Raw genomic sequence first — 10,076 nt, forward strand, 5'->3', positions numbered from 1 at the left:
CTTCCATCCCAGCTACAGCCCTCTCTGTGTGACCACATGGAGTAAGGTACCACAGATCTTAGCGTGGCTCCAGCATGGGGAGATGATTTTGTACTAAGTAACTTTGTGCTTCATGTTCGCCTCTTCATCTGTGTAACAGAAATATGGAATTTTCACTGCATTCTGGGCCATTCTCTGTGCAGCAGGAGGTTGCAGAATCTGGGCCTGGGTTTTATGACAGATTTAAGGGAGGGGATCTCAAAAGCACCTGAGGAATTAAGAACCATTGAAAGTGTCAATGAAAGCCACCAGGACTTACTTATGCTCCTAAAGCCCTTGGCACTTTTGAAAATCTCCTCCTTCAGGATTAATATTTGCTTGTAATTATGTTCTTATGAATAAATGGAATGTATTTAATATTCTGTGTAAGTGTTAAATTCTTCTCAGTGTATGTGGTCTCCACACTGCTATGTATATGAGAAATATTTTCTAGCTGTCCCTCAGCAGTCTGCCAACAATATTGTGCAACATATTTCTGCAATATATATAATTAAAGGTAAAATATATCTGAGAAGAGGGCTGAGTACAAGGTAATGAACATGTCAGCATTAAGGGTCTCAAAAATCATGATAAGCCAGAAACCATGTACTTCTCTTCTTAGCGATGCGCAACGTGGTTTAGGTGGCACATGACCAAGATTCATCACCCGATATGGTCTCCTGGTTGGAGTCTGGGCCGGGTACTAACAGGGAGTGTAATGTGACCACTTTTTCTCCCTGTCTCCCCAGGTACTAAAACTAAAGAAAACAAAACAAAAAACCAAAAATGAATAGACTCCGGTTATCGCAGCTGCTGTAGATGTCAGTGAGATGTTGTAGCAACCTATAAAACTTTTTTCCTGCAGTCAAAACAATATAAAGGTTGTGGACAATCTCAAAAGATAGCCAGGCACACATTACAATAAATTAAAAAATGTTATTACAGCTGTCACAGTTGCCCATCTGTTATTCATTCAATTGTTGAAGATTAAAAGGATTAGATGTAGTAATTCAGAGAGCAGAGAACAGGGGCAAGAAATGAGGAACAGGTAGAGAAGAAAAGCTTTCAGTATTAAGTAATCTGCTATTCCAAACTTGTTCTAAGACTTTTTCTAGCCCAAACTGTAACAATAGAGAGAATGTACTTATTGTATTTCTGTATTGTTCCCTTGTTCCCTATATTCAATTGTCAGTTAAATCAATAGTAGTGGTTCATACAGATCAACAGTGTGATATGGCTCTAAATAATTCCCATTACTACACTTCAGCAAAATATTTTCACAGGGCCCCATAGAAAGGCAAGTCTGATGGTCTAGCAGCTAACCAACGTACTATAATGTGAGTGAGGGGAGTCAGAACCTGAACTTATCCGTGGCTGCCTGGGCAGAGACATAGTAACATGTTAGCGCGCAAGTAAAAGGATCCCTTTTGTGTGTTTTTTTTAGTGGTGTGGGTTTGAGGAGAAAGTGGCAGGGAGAAAAATTAAGATTTACTGTATCAGAAAATAAAAATTTGTTATTAAATGAAAATACTATAAATCGACAAACCAAGGGCTGATGCTTCCTTTAGATTCTACCTGTCAGTCACCTCAGAATAAAGGAATATTTTAATTAATTTATTTATTTATTTCTGCCCCATTCTAAGGTTTGTAATTTGCTCATCACCGTGGATTCTGAGCTTTATATTGGTTCCCAAGTATTTCAAGTACTTCCACAAATGTTGTTAGGCTGTAGTGTTAACTTTGAGTTCTGGTGATACATACAAACTTCTAAAACATATTGCTCACATTTTTATACAAAGTTTTAGCTAAAAACACAATCACTGTCCTATTTTATGTATATTTTGTTTTTCTCTCTATATATTTTAAGTGTTGATGAATGGGAATTCTCCAATGTATCTGTATATGAACAATGTTCCCAAATAATTTTTTATATTCAGACCTGTCATAAATTATTTTAGTTTCATTTTAGCCTTTCCTTGACTAGGATGTGGATGCTTCTGAATAGGTGAGGCTTCAATTAGGCTAAAGGCTAAATGGAAGTAGGTTTAGTTAGCTTGTTTTTTATGGAACTGATTCATTGCACAATGTTTTAAGACTCTTCCTAGCTCTGCTGTTCAGGTTGTTACTTGGGAAGCATTCTCTTAACTATTTTGTAAGGATTGGAAAAATAAAATATATTCAGATTTTTAAGGCCTGTCTGTTGATCCCATAGTTGTCACCTTTTTTTTTTTTCTTTCAGGAAGATTAGTGAGCTTGGGACTCCAGCAGCAGACACAATGCTACTCGATGATGGTGAGGGAAAACTTGGCCTAGTGTTCATTATAAAATGAAGATATGGACATTGCTTTGTGTTTTCATTAGAAGGGACCTCTGTGTTTTTTGTACTCTAGTCACTATAGGGCATATTTATGCCGTGTGATGCCATGTTTAACCCGTCCTGCACATGTAATAAAAGGATTAAAGGGGCTGGAGAGACCAACTAACCTGGCTGCTTTCATCTGGAGGGTGGGCCAAGCCTAATTCGAGATAAAGCCCAGCTAAGGGAGAGCTGGGATTTTTGTTGTTGTTTGTTTTGTTTCCATAAATGAACTCTGTGGCCCCAGTCCTGTGGGGCAGGACTCTCCAAAGTAGCTGGAGGCCCAGGACACTTCTAGGGCCAGAGTAGGCCAAAGGACAGTAGGGCAAAACTGAGGCCAAGAAGGTGTGTGGAGGTGGCAAGTTTGCCATACACCATCACCTATATACATTTTTGACCCCACTTCTTTCATTTATGCTGTTGCCTTTGACAATGGTCACATCTGACAACAAAAGAATGTTAGTGGAGAAAGAGTATTTGCCTGCAATCGAAGCCAACCTTAGCTCTGTTCTTTCAGTTCACTGCACACACATGAACTGCTGTGCTTGAGCACAACCACACTGACATCAGCCAGATGTGGCACTCCATCTGCACGCAATTTATGGCAGAACTGTGGCCAGGGTTGGCCTTACTGGTGGGCAATGTGGGCGCCTGCCCAAGGTGCTGTGGTTGGGGGTCGGGGGTCGCCGTCCCAGTGTTGTAAGCTGGTGGACCTGGGCTGCCAGAGTGGGATGAGTGCTGGTGAGCCAGGGGCTGGAGCCCCTGGCCAGCCAGGCAGGAGGCGGGCAATGCTGCCTGGCGTTGTCAGCCTGGTAGGGAGGCGCAGGCAGCAGGGCTTGCCCCTTTGGAGCCAGAGGGCCAGCCTTGGGTTCCCCCCTTCCCACAGGCACGGGCTACGTACCTGCTGATAGGTGGTCAGGGGGTGTATGGCTGGAGGAGCCCCTGGGCTAAGAAATTCCGCTCTGGGGCCAGGAACTGGTGCTCGCTCCCTGCGCCCCATCCTGCCATTCTCAAACTCAAAGAAAGGGCGCCAAAATACTAATTGGCCCAGGGCACCATTTTCCCTAAGGCCGGCCTTGACTGTGGCCACAGAATGGATTTATCCATGACTTATAGGACCCAGACCAAGAGTCAAAGCAGGGTTCTTTCAGTGGCCCCGTTACCTACAGTGACCTCAGCCCCACAGAGCTCTACTGCATTGTCCCCTGCAGCCCCATCCACTTCTGCTGGCAGACTCATTTCCCCTTTTTTCTTCTTCAACCTCGTTTCAGCCTTCATCCTTCATTCTTATATGTGTGTGTACTAAATAAAACATCCATAAAATAAAAAGTCATTTCTGAAGTTTGTGAAAGAACTGTATTAACTCAGGATTTTCCTGTATTTTTCCGTATTTGTGTTACTTAGGAATGGAGATCACCACTGTTGGGTCCATGTTAATGCACTTGTGTGTGTTGGAATTAATATATAAATATTATTTTTTATTTATTGAGAAGTGGATGTAGGATGTAGCCCATTGGGAATTTGTTAGTCGCTCTGAAATTTTATTCACCTTACATTTTATGCATTACATGATAGTAATTTTTTTGATAATATGATCTTAAGGATTACTGGAGTGTGATATAACACATACATCAGTAACATGCCCCAATTTGTACCTTGGTTTTATAGTAATTATTCTGCAAGAAGCTGTCTAACTCTGATGTTTGTTCAGGACAGACAAGAATCTCCGAAAGAAGAGGGGTGGTAGGATGATTGTTAAATAAACTGAATAGGAATAAACAGTGGATTTAATAATTTCAAATAGTGCAGCAGATCAGGAGTTGAGATCGAGACTGTCCAGTGGGATAGGGAGTGTCAGGTCTCTGCCGGCAAGAGGAGACCTGAAGAGAAAGAGATGGGAAGTGGCACCACGGGATGAATGCAGGCAATAGGTCCCGATTAATTAAAACTAATTAAGACTGAATTCATGAGCTGGAAGAAATTTCATTTATTTGCAAACTTAAAAATTCACCTCTGATTTGTGAGCCTCCCCACACCTAACAGGTGATGTGATCATAGTCATTAAAAGACTTCAGCATGGAAATGCTGACATCCAGGGCTAGGAAAAATGTCTTAACTGACACCTTAGAGAAAAAGAGGAGATAAAGTGAAAAGATCTTGGATGAAGTACATCCTTGAGAGCCAGAGCCCTGCTCAAGGATATGGAGGGGCTAAAGTGTGTGATAACAGTAGACTGAGCCACAACTTTATCCCCAGTGGGTCCTTTTCTAGGGTTGTTGAAGGAGTTTCTGTGGCCCAGCATCCCACGCTGGAGCCTAGCTCTTTGGACAAATACCAGGTAAGAATGAGCCTGCATGAGAGCCAAAGGCAGGTTTCATTTCAGCTGTTGACCACACACATAGAAATGTGGTTCTAGAGAAAATTGACAGCACATTATAAATAATATGAAAAACTGGCTAATTTTAAACACAGCATTTGTAGCGTGAGAAGAAAAATGTGAAGCAGCAGTAGGCCAGTGAGTGTTTAATCTATTTTTCAAAGAGCTCAAGTGTCTGATGTTTATCATCCCGGACAATAGTGAAAGCTTCAGATGTGCTGGTGTGCTCTGAAAAATTAAAAATATCTATGCTGGCATCTTGCAAATGCTGAATGTTTTAATTTGCGGACTGTGACTGTGCATGTGCAAGTCTGCATTATTTTCAATACTGCCCAATCTAAACCTGAAATGTCATAAATATACATGAATCTGCCGCAGTCTGTCAAATGAAATCAGCCACCAACGCAAGTGATAACGGAGTCTTCAACATGAGCACAAACAAGCTCACAGAACAACACATTTCCTCTAAAACATCCATTACCATACAGAGCTGCCCACTTGAGCTGAGAAAGAGGAATCCTTTCCTCTAGATTCTTCAGCTGAAACTCAGATCTGCTGCGGGAGTCTTTCCTCATCATTACCAAGTAAAGCTGGGAAATAGAAAACATAGGCTAAGTTCAGTGTAAAAATGACATGGCAGTTGTACTTCACATTGAACTAAACAGAAATTATTTCATAAAAGCAATTTGGGCAAATACCTAATGGCAAACCTAAACAGCATCCATTATCTGTATAAAGGAACGTTGGAAGAGAGGCTGGCTCCGTTTCCTTCTTTATCCACCTCAGCTTGCGGAAAGATTGCTTTACTCTTTTTCAAGCCCCCTTTCATTTCACACTTCTGCTAACTGCTTGGAATAGGGGGGGCCTTACCCTCAGCCCACTTAAAACAGTTACTCTGCTTGTTTTGGATCAGCAATCTGCTCTGCCTGATGCCCAGCGGCCACATAGCGAGAACTGGTAGCTCCCCAAAATGTGAGTTGTGACGGTTTCTCAGAGCAGTGAGGCAGTCCCTCCTCTCTGCACTTTGAATGCGCAGGAAACCTCCTCTGCTCCCTGACATGGCACACCCCATGCAACCTGCCTCTCCCCTGCCAGCTCCTCACCTGTGTCAGGGTGGGTACCAACTGTGGGAAAGCAGGTCAGGCAAGTGCATGTGTTCACAGGCGTTCTTAGAAGGAACAGGACGGAGTGGTAGCTAGGAAGCTAGCTGTCTATGCTTTGTGTTGACAAGTAGGGAGTAGGGGGTGATGACATTGTGGCTGAGCAGCAGCCGTGGAATCAAAAGAGTGATTCCATGTCCCTCAGCTGCAGAAAGAGTAGCAATAGTGCTGGTTGTAGGCTCTGTGGTTTCCTAATAATGTAAATCAAGTAGATTTTGTAAAAGGGCTGGGAGCAGACTTCTTTGTATTTTGTCAATTCCCAGGCCACCAAAGAGCTAAGTGGTGGAGACAGGCTAGATAACCACCCCTGAAGAACCTGGAGGAATGCCAGTCAACCGCTGATTTACGATTACCCCAGATGATGGTTAGAAATGAGGTGGGAACCAAAATGAAACCGAAAACTCACTGGGTGTAACCTGACATTCCAAAAGATTTGCTGAAAGATAATTAAACGTTAGCAAATTGCTAAGAGTTTCTCTTTAATAAACAAAGTAGGTGAGTTTTGCTTTGATCCAGGTTTTGTTCTGAAAGATTGCCACATCTTTGTGTGAAATAAAATATGAATCTAATCCAGTAATTCTCAAACTGCTGGTCGGGACCCCGAAGTGGATCGTGACCCTGTTTTAATGGGGTTGCCAGGGCTGGTGTTAGACTTGCTGGGGCCCGGGCATGAGCCCAAGCCTGAGCCCCACTGCACAGGGCTAAAGCCCTCATGTTTTGGCTTCAGCCCTGGCAGTGGGGCTCAGGTTACAGGCCCCCCAACCCCAGGCGGAAGCCCTTGGGCTTCAGCTTTGACCCCTCTCCTGCCTGGAGTGGCAGGGCTCGGGCTTTGCCTTTGCCCCGCCACTCCAGCTCGGGCAGGCTCGGGCTTCGGTCTCCACTTCTGGGGATGTATAGTAATTTTTGTTGTCAGAAGGGGATCGCAGTACAATGAAGTCTGAGACCCACTGCTCTAATCAACACCCTTTGTAAGCATTAGCTTACATATCCTATTTGTAGCTTCTTTTGTTCCATGTAGATTCTTACTTCTCTTCATCCCTTCCATTCAAACAGTGACTATCAGTAAAAACAAGGTATCTTCTCTATAAATAAGTAGCTATAATAAAATTAAAACAAACAAAAACAAAATAAAGTTATACTGGAACCCAATATAAAACAGTAAATAGACCTGAATGAAAACAATATGTACACAAAAGATGAAAAAAGTAAAATTAGTAGGTAAGGGTTAAAAAATAAGGACTATCAAGGTGTTAATCATCACACTTGTTTGTAGCCTTTCTCCATGCCCTTCTTTATGTTTTTTGTCTTTACATAGCTTTAGCTCTTCAGGACTGAGGCAGTGCCTTCCTGTACACGAGGACAGTCAGTGATCAGAAGAGCTTAAAGGCTAAGGGACAAAGCCTCAAGTGGGTGTAGACTGGTATAGTTCTATCACAATAATTGAGAATCTGTCCACTTGTCTGCAATTAATTTATATTAGAATAAAGCCAAAGTAATGCAGTGGTGGTCAGGTTCATTGTGTGTTTACTGCAACTATATTTATGAGGTCTGCTTTTTCATTGTTTTGTATTTTCTCACAGACACGGTTTTAAACCTCTTTTTGTTTTTTTTGGCTGAATGTATTTTCTTTCAGTTAATTGTGTTTCGTCTGTGGTTTTCATTCTAAAATGTATTTTAAAAATGCACTATAAAGCAAAATTAAAAATAAGAAAAAATAGAACATTTTGAAAAATTATTTCATAATTAGCTGTCTCCGTCTGTGAGGTGTGGAAGGACTAGAGCTCAAAACATTGCAAACCGAGGCTTTCCAATTTATCATAATTGCTGACACTGCAAATGCTCAGCTAAGTTTAAGGCGCACATCTAGCTCCCCAATTATCCTGAAAATGCACTTGCACACTTAAAGAGAAGACCACACCAGTTGCCTCTGGGTTCTCCTTTACACTCACAAGAATTCCTTCACTCTTCAATTCCTCTGGTTGATAACGTTACAGTGGGTGCAACTCTAATTCCACACCTAAATGGATGCATAATTTCTGTAATTAACACGAAACTGTTTATCCTTTTGATAACTAAGCTCATTACATTTTATGGTAAATCTTGTCTACTCAGTTGTTTTGTTGTTGTTTGTTTGAAATCTTTGTATTATTCATGGGCCAAGTTTCCAAAATGTGGCCTCCTATTTTGTAGTGTAGCCGTTTACACACAGTTACTGCTTTTGCAAGTACAAATCGGTAGTTGCACACTGTATAGGTGGTTTTTACATAGAATGGGCACCAAATCGCCCATTGTGAGCACATGTATAGCGTAGCTGCATGTATAACATTTGTGTACAAAAATTTAGATGACAAGGTGATGGTCAGGTGAACGGGTGGCCCTCTATGTTAATGAGTACGATCGAAGTTTTGGTGATAACTTGAATGAACATCTATTTTCATCTTTTATGTTGCACTCATTTTATTTGAATTGAGAGTGACTCTGCTTATAATCAACAATATGGGCCATAAATGCGGTGAGGATATGGAACAGCAAATGGTATGTGTTTTTTAGTTCATGTTCAAGGATACCATGTAGACTATATGCATTGGAAATAGGATGTTAACCAGCCAAGCAGAAAGAGCAGGATGTCTGATCACATAGTCATCAGATTTCAGAGTAAGTTTCATTTCTCTTTACCAAAGTGCTTGTAGACTAGCTGGGTGATCATCATCTGAGACCAACGAATCTTTTCTGTTCCTGCTCTCTCTGGGGCTACTTGTAGTATTGAGTAACAAAGATAAATACAGTCTAGTAAACTATTTCTCTGCAGATGATTGAAAAGTTGCTGGTGGGCGGTAAATACCAAAACATTATTTTTCAACTAGAGGACACATAAATTACATATTCGTCTCTCATAATACGTGACAGTCTAGAACCAAATGATCTTTTGTCCTGTTGCAATGAAGATCCTGCAAAAGAAGGTGAAAATGTAGGCGGTGAGAGAGATCTTTAGTGGAAGGCTCCAGATCACGGCAATAGTGCTTTCACTTTTTTATATGGATAATATTTATTCCATTTGGCTAGCTTCCCCCTGTCAAGACTCTTTTATTATGTTTCAGGGACAAATTCCCCCTCAGCCAGTCAATGAACGCTTGAAGGCAGCTGTTACAAACCTCTTGCTCTCCAAATAAATAGAATAAAAAGAAGAAAGTGGCAGTTCCCTTGGTAAAGTGTTCCCTCCTCATAACTAGGGATAAGTCCTTTATCACTGGCGTGTTCCTCTTCATAAAACCAGAGTTGCCAAGCACAGCGGCTCTCACTCCTGTTGGGCCCTGATTCTCTGCTATGTCCAAGTGCAATGGTTGTGGCTCCTTGATCTTTCGCTGCCTAGCCCCAGTGAAAGTTACAGCAGCAGGGGCCTATTCCAACTTCTGTCACTGGCATAAGGCTTAGTGGAGGAGTGCCCATGCTCCAACTGTGATACATTGCTTCCATCCCCTGATGCCTGCCTTCAAGGGCAGCTGCTTAAGCAGACCCAATAATCCATCACTTGGCATTGGGAGCTCTTGGCACCTCTGAAAATCAGACTACATTTATTTAAGTGCCTAAATAGGGATTTAGTGGCTCAATTCTCCTATAAAGAGCATCAGGAAGCAGTAGAGGGATGCTCAGGGAGTGAGAGACTACAGAGTCTTTTGGGAGCAAGTATGCTCGAGCAGGGAACCCTGAGTTGTCAGGGGAAATGGTTCAGGCTGGGAAGGTTTGGGAGACCCCCAGCGGGAAAGAGTATGGGCTTGATGTGGATTTTTGAGAACTTTATTTTGAGAATTAGTTTGTTATGTTAATAAATCCAACCCCAAGGAGGGGCATGCTACACCAGAGAAGAATCTGTGTGAAGTGTTTAAGAAGCCCCTTGAAGGGGGGAAATTGAGGCCAGGAAGCTGCAGAGTGACCCTAGGCCATAAGGGGGTGCTTGGGAGGTGGCCAGCCCCTATAACAGTCCTGTTTAATATTCTTGTTGTCAGCTCAATGCACTTTGATAATCACGAATGGTATAGTCAGATACATCTAGTGGGTTCTAAAGTAATTTTTTTTCTCTTTTTCAGACCTGTTTTCACATCCTGCTGGTACCTGTTACTATCCAAGCACAAAAAAATGCTAGCTTTTTTTACTCTGATCTGTTTTT

The sequence above is a fragment of the Lepidochelys kempii genome, chromosome 1 (genome assembly GCF_965140285.1).
Source record: "Lepidochelys kempii isolate rLepKem1 chromosome 1, rLepKem1.hap1, whole genome shotgun sequence".
Classification (NCBI taxonomy): Eukaryota; Metazoa; Chordata; order Testudines; family Cheloniidae; genus Lepidochelys; species Lepidochelys kempii.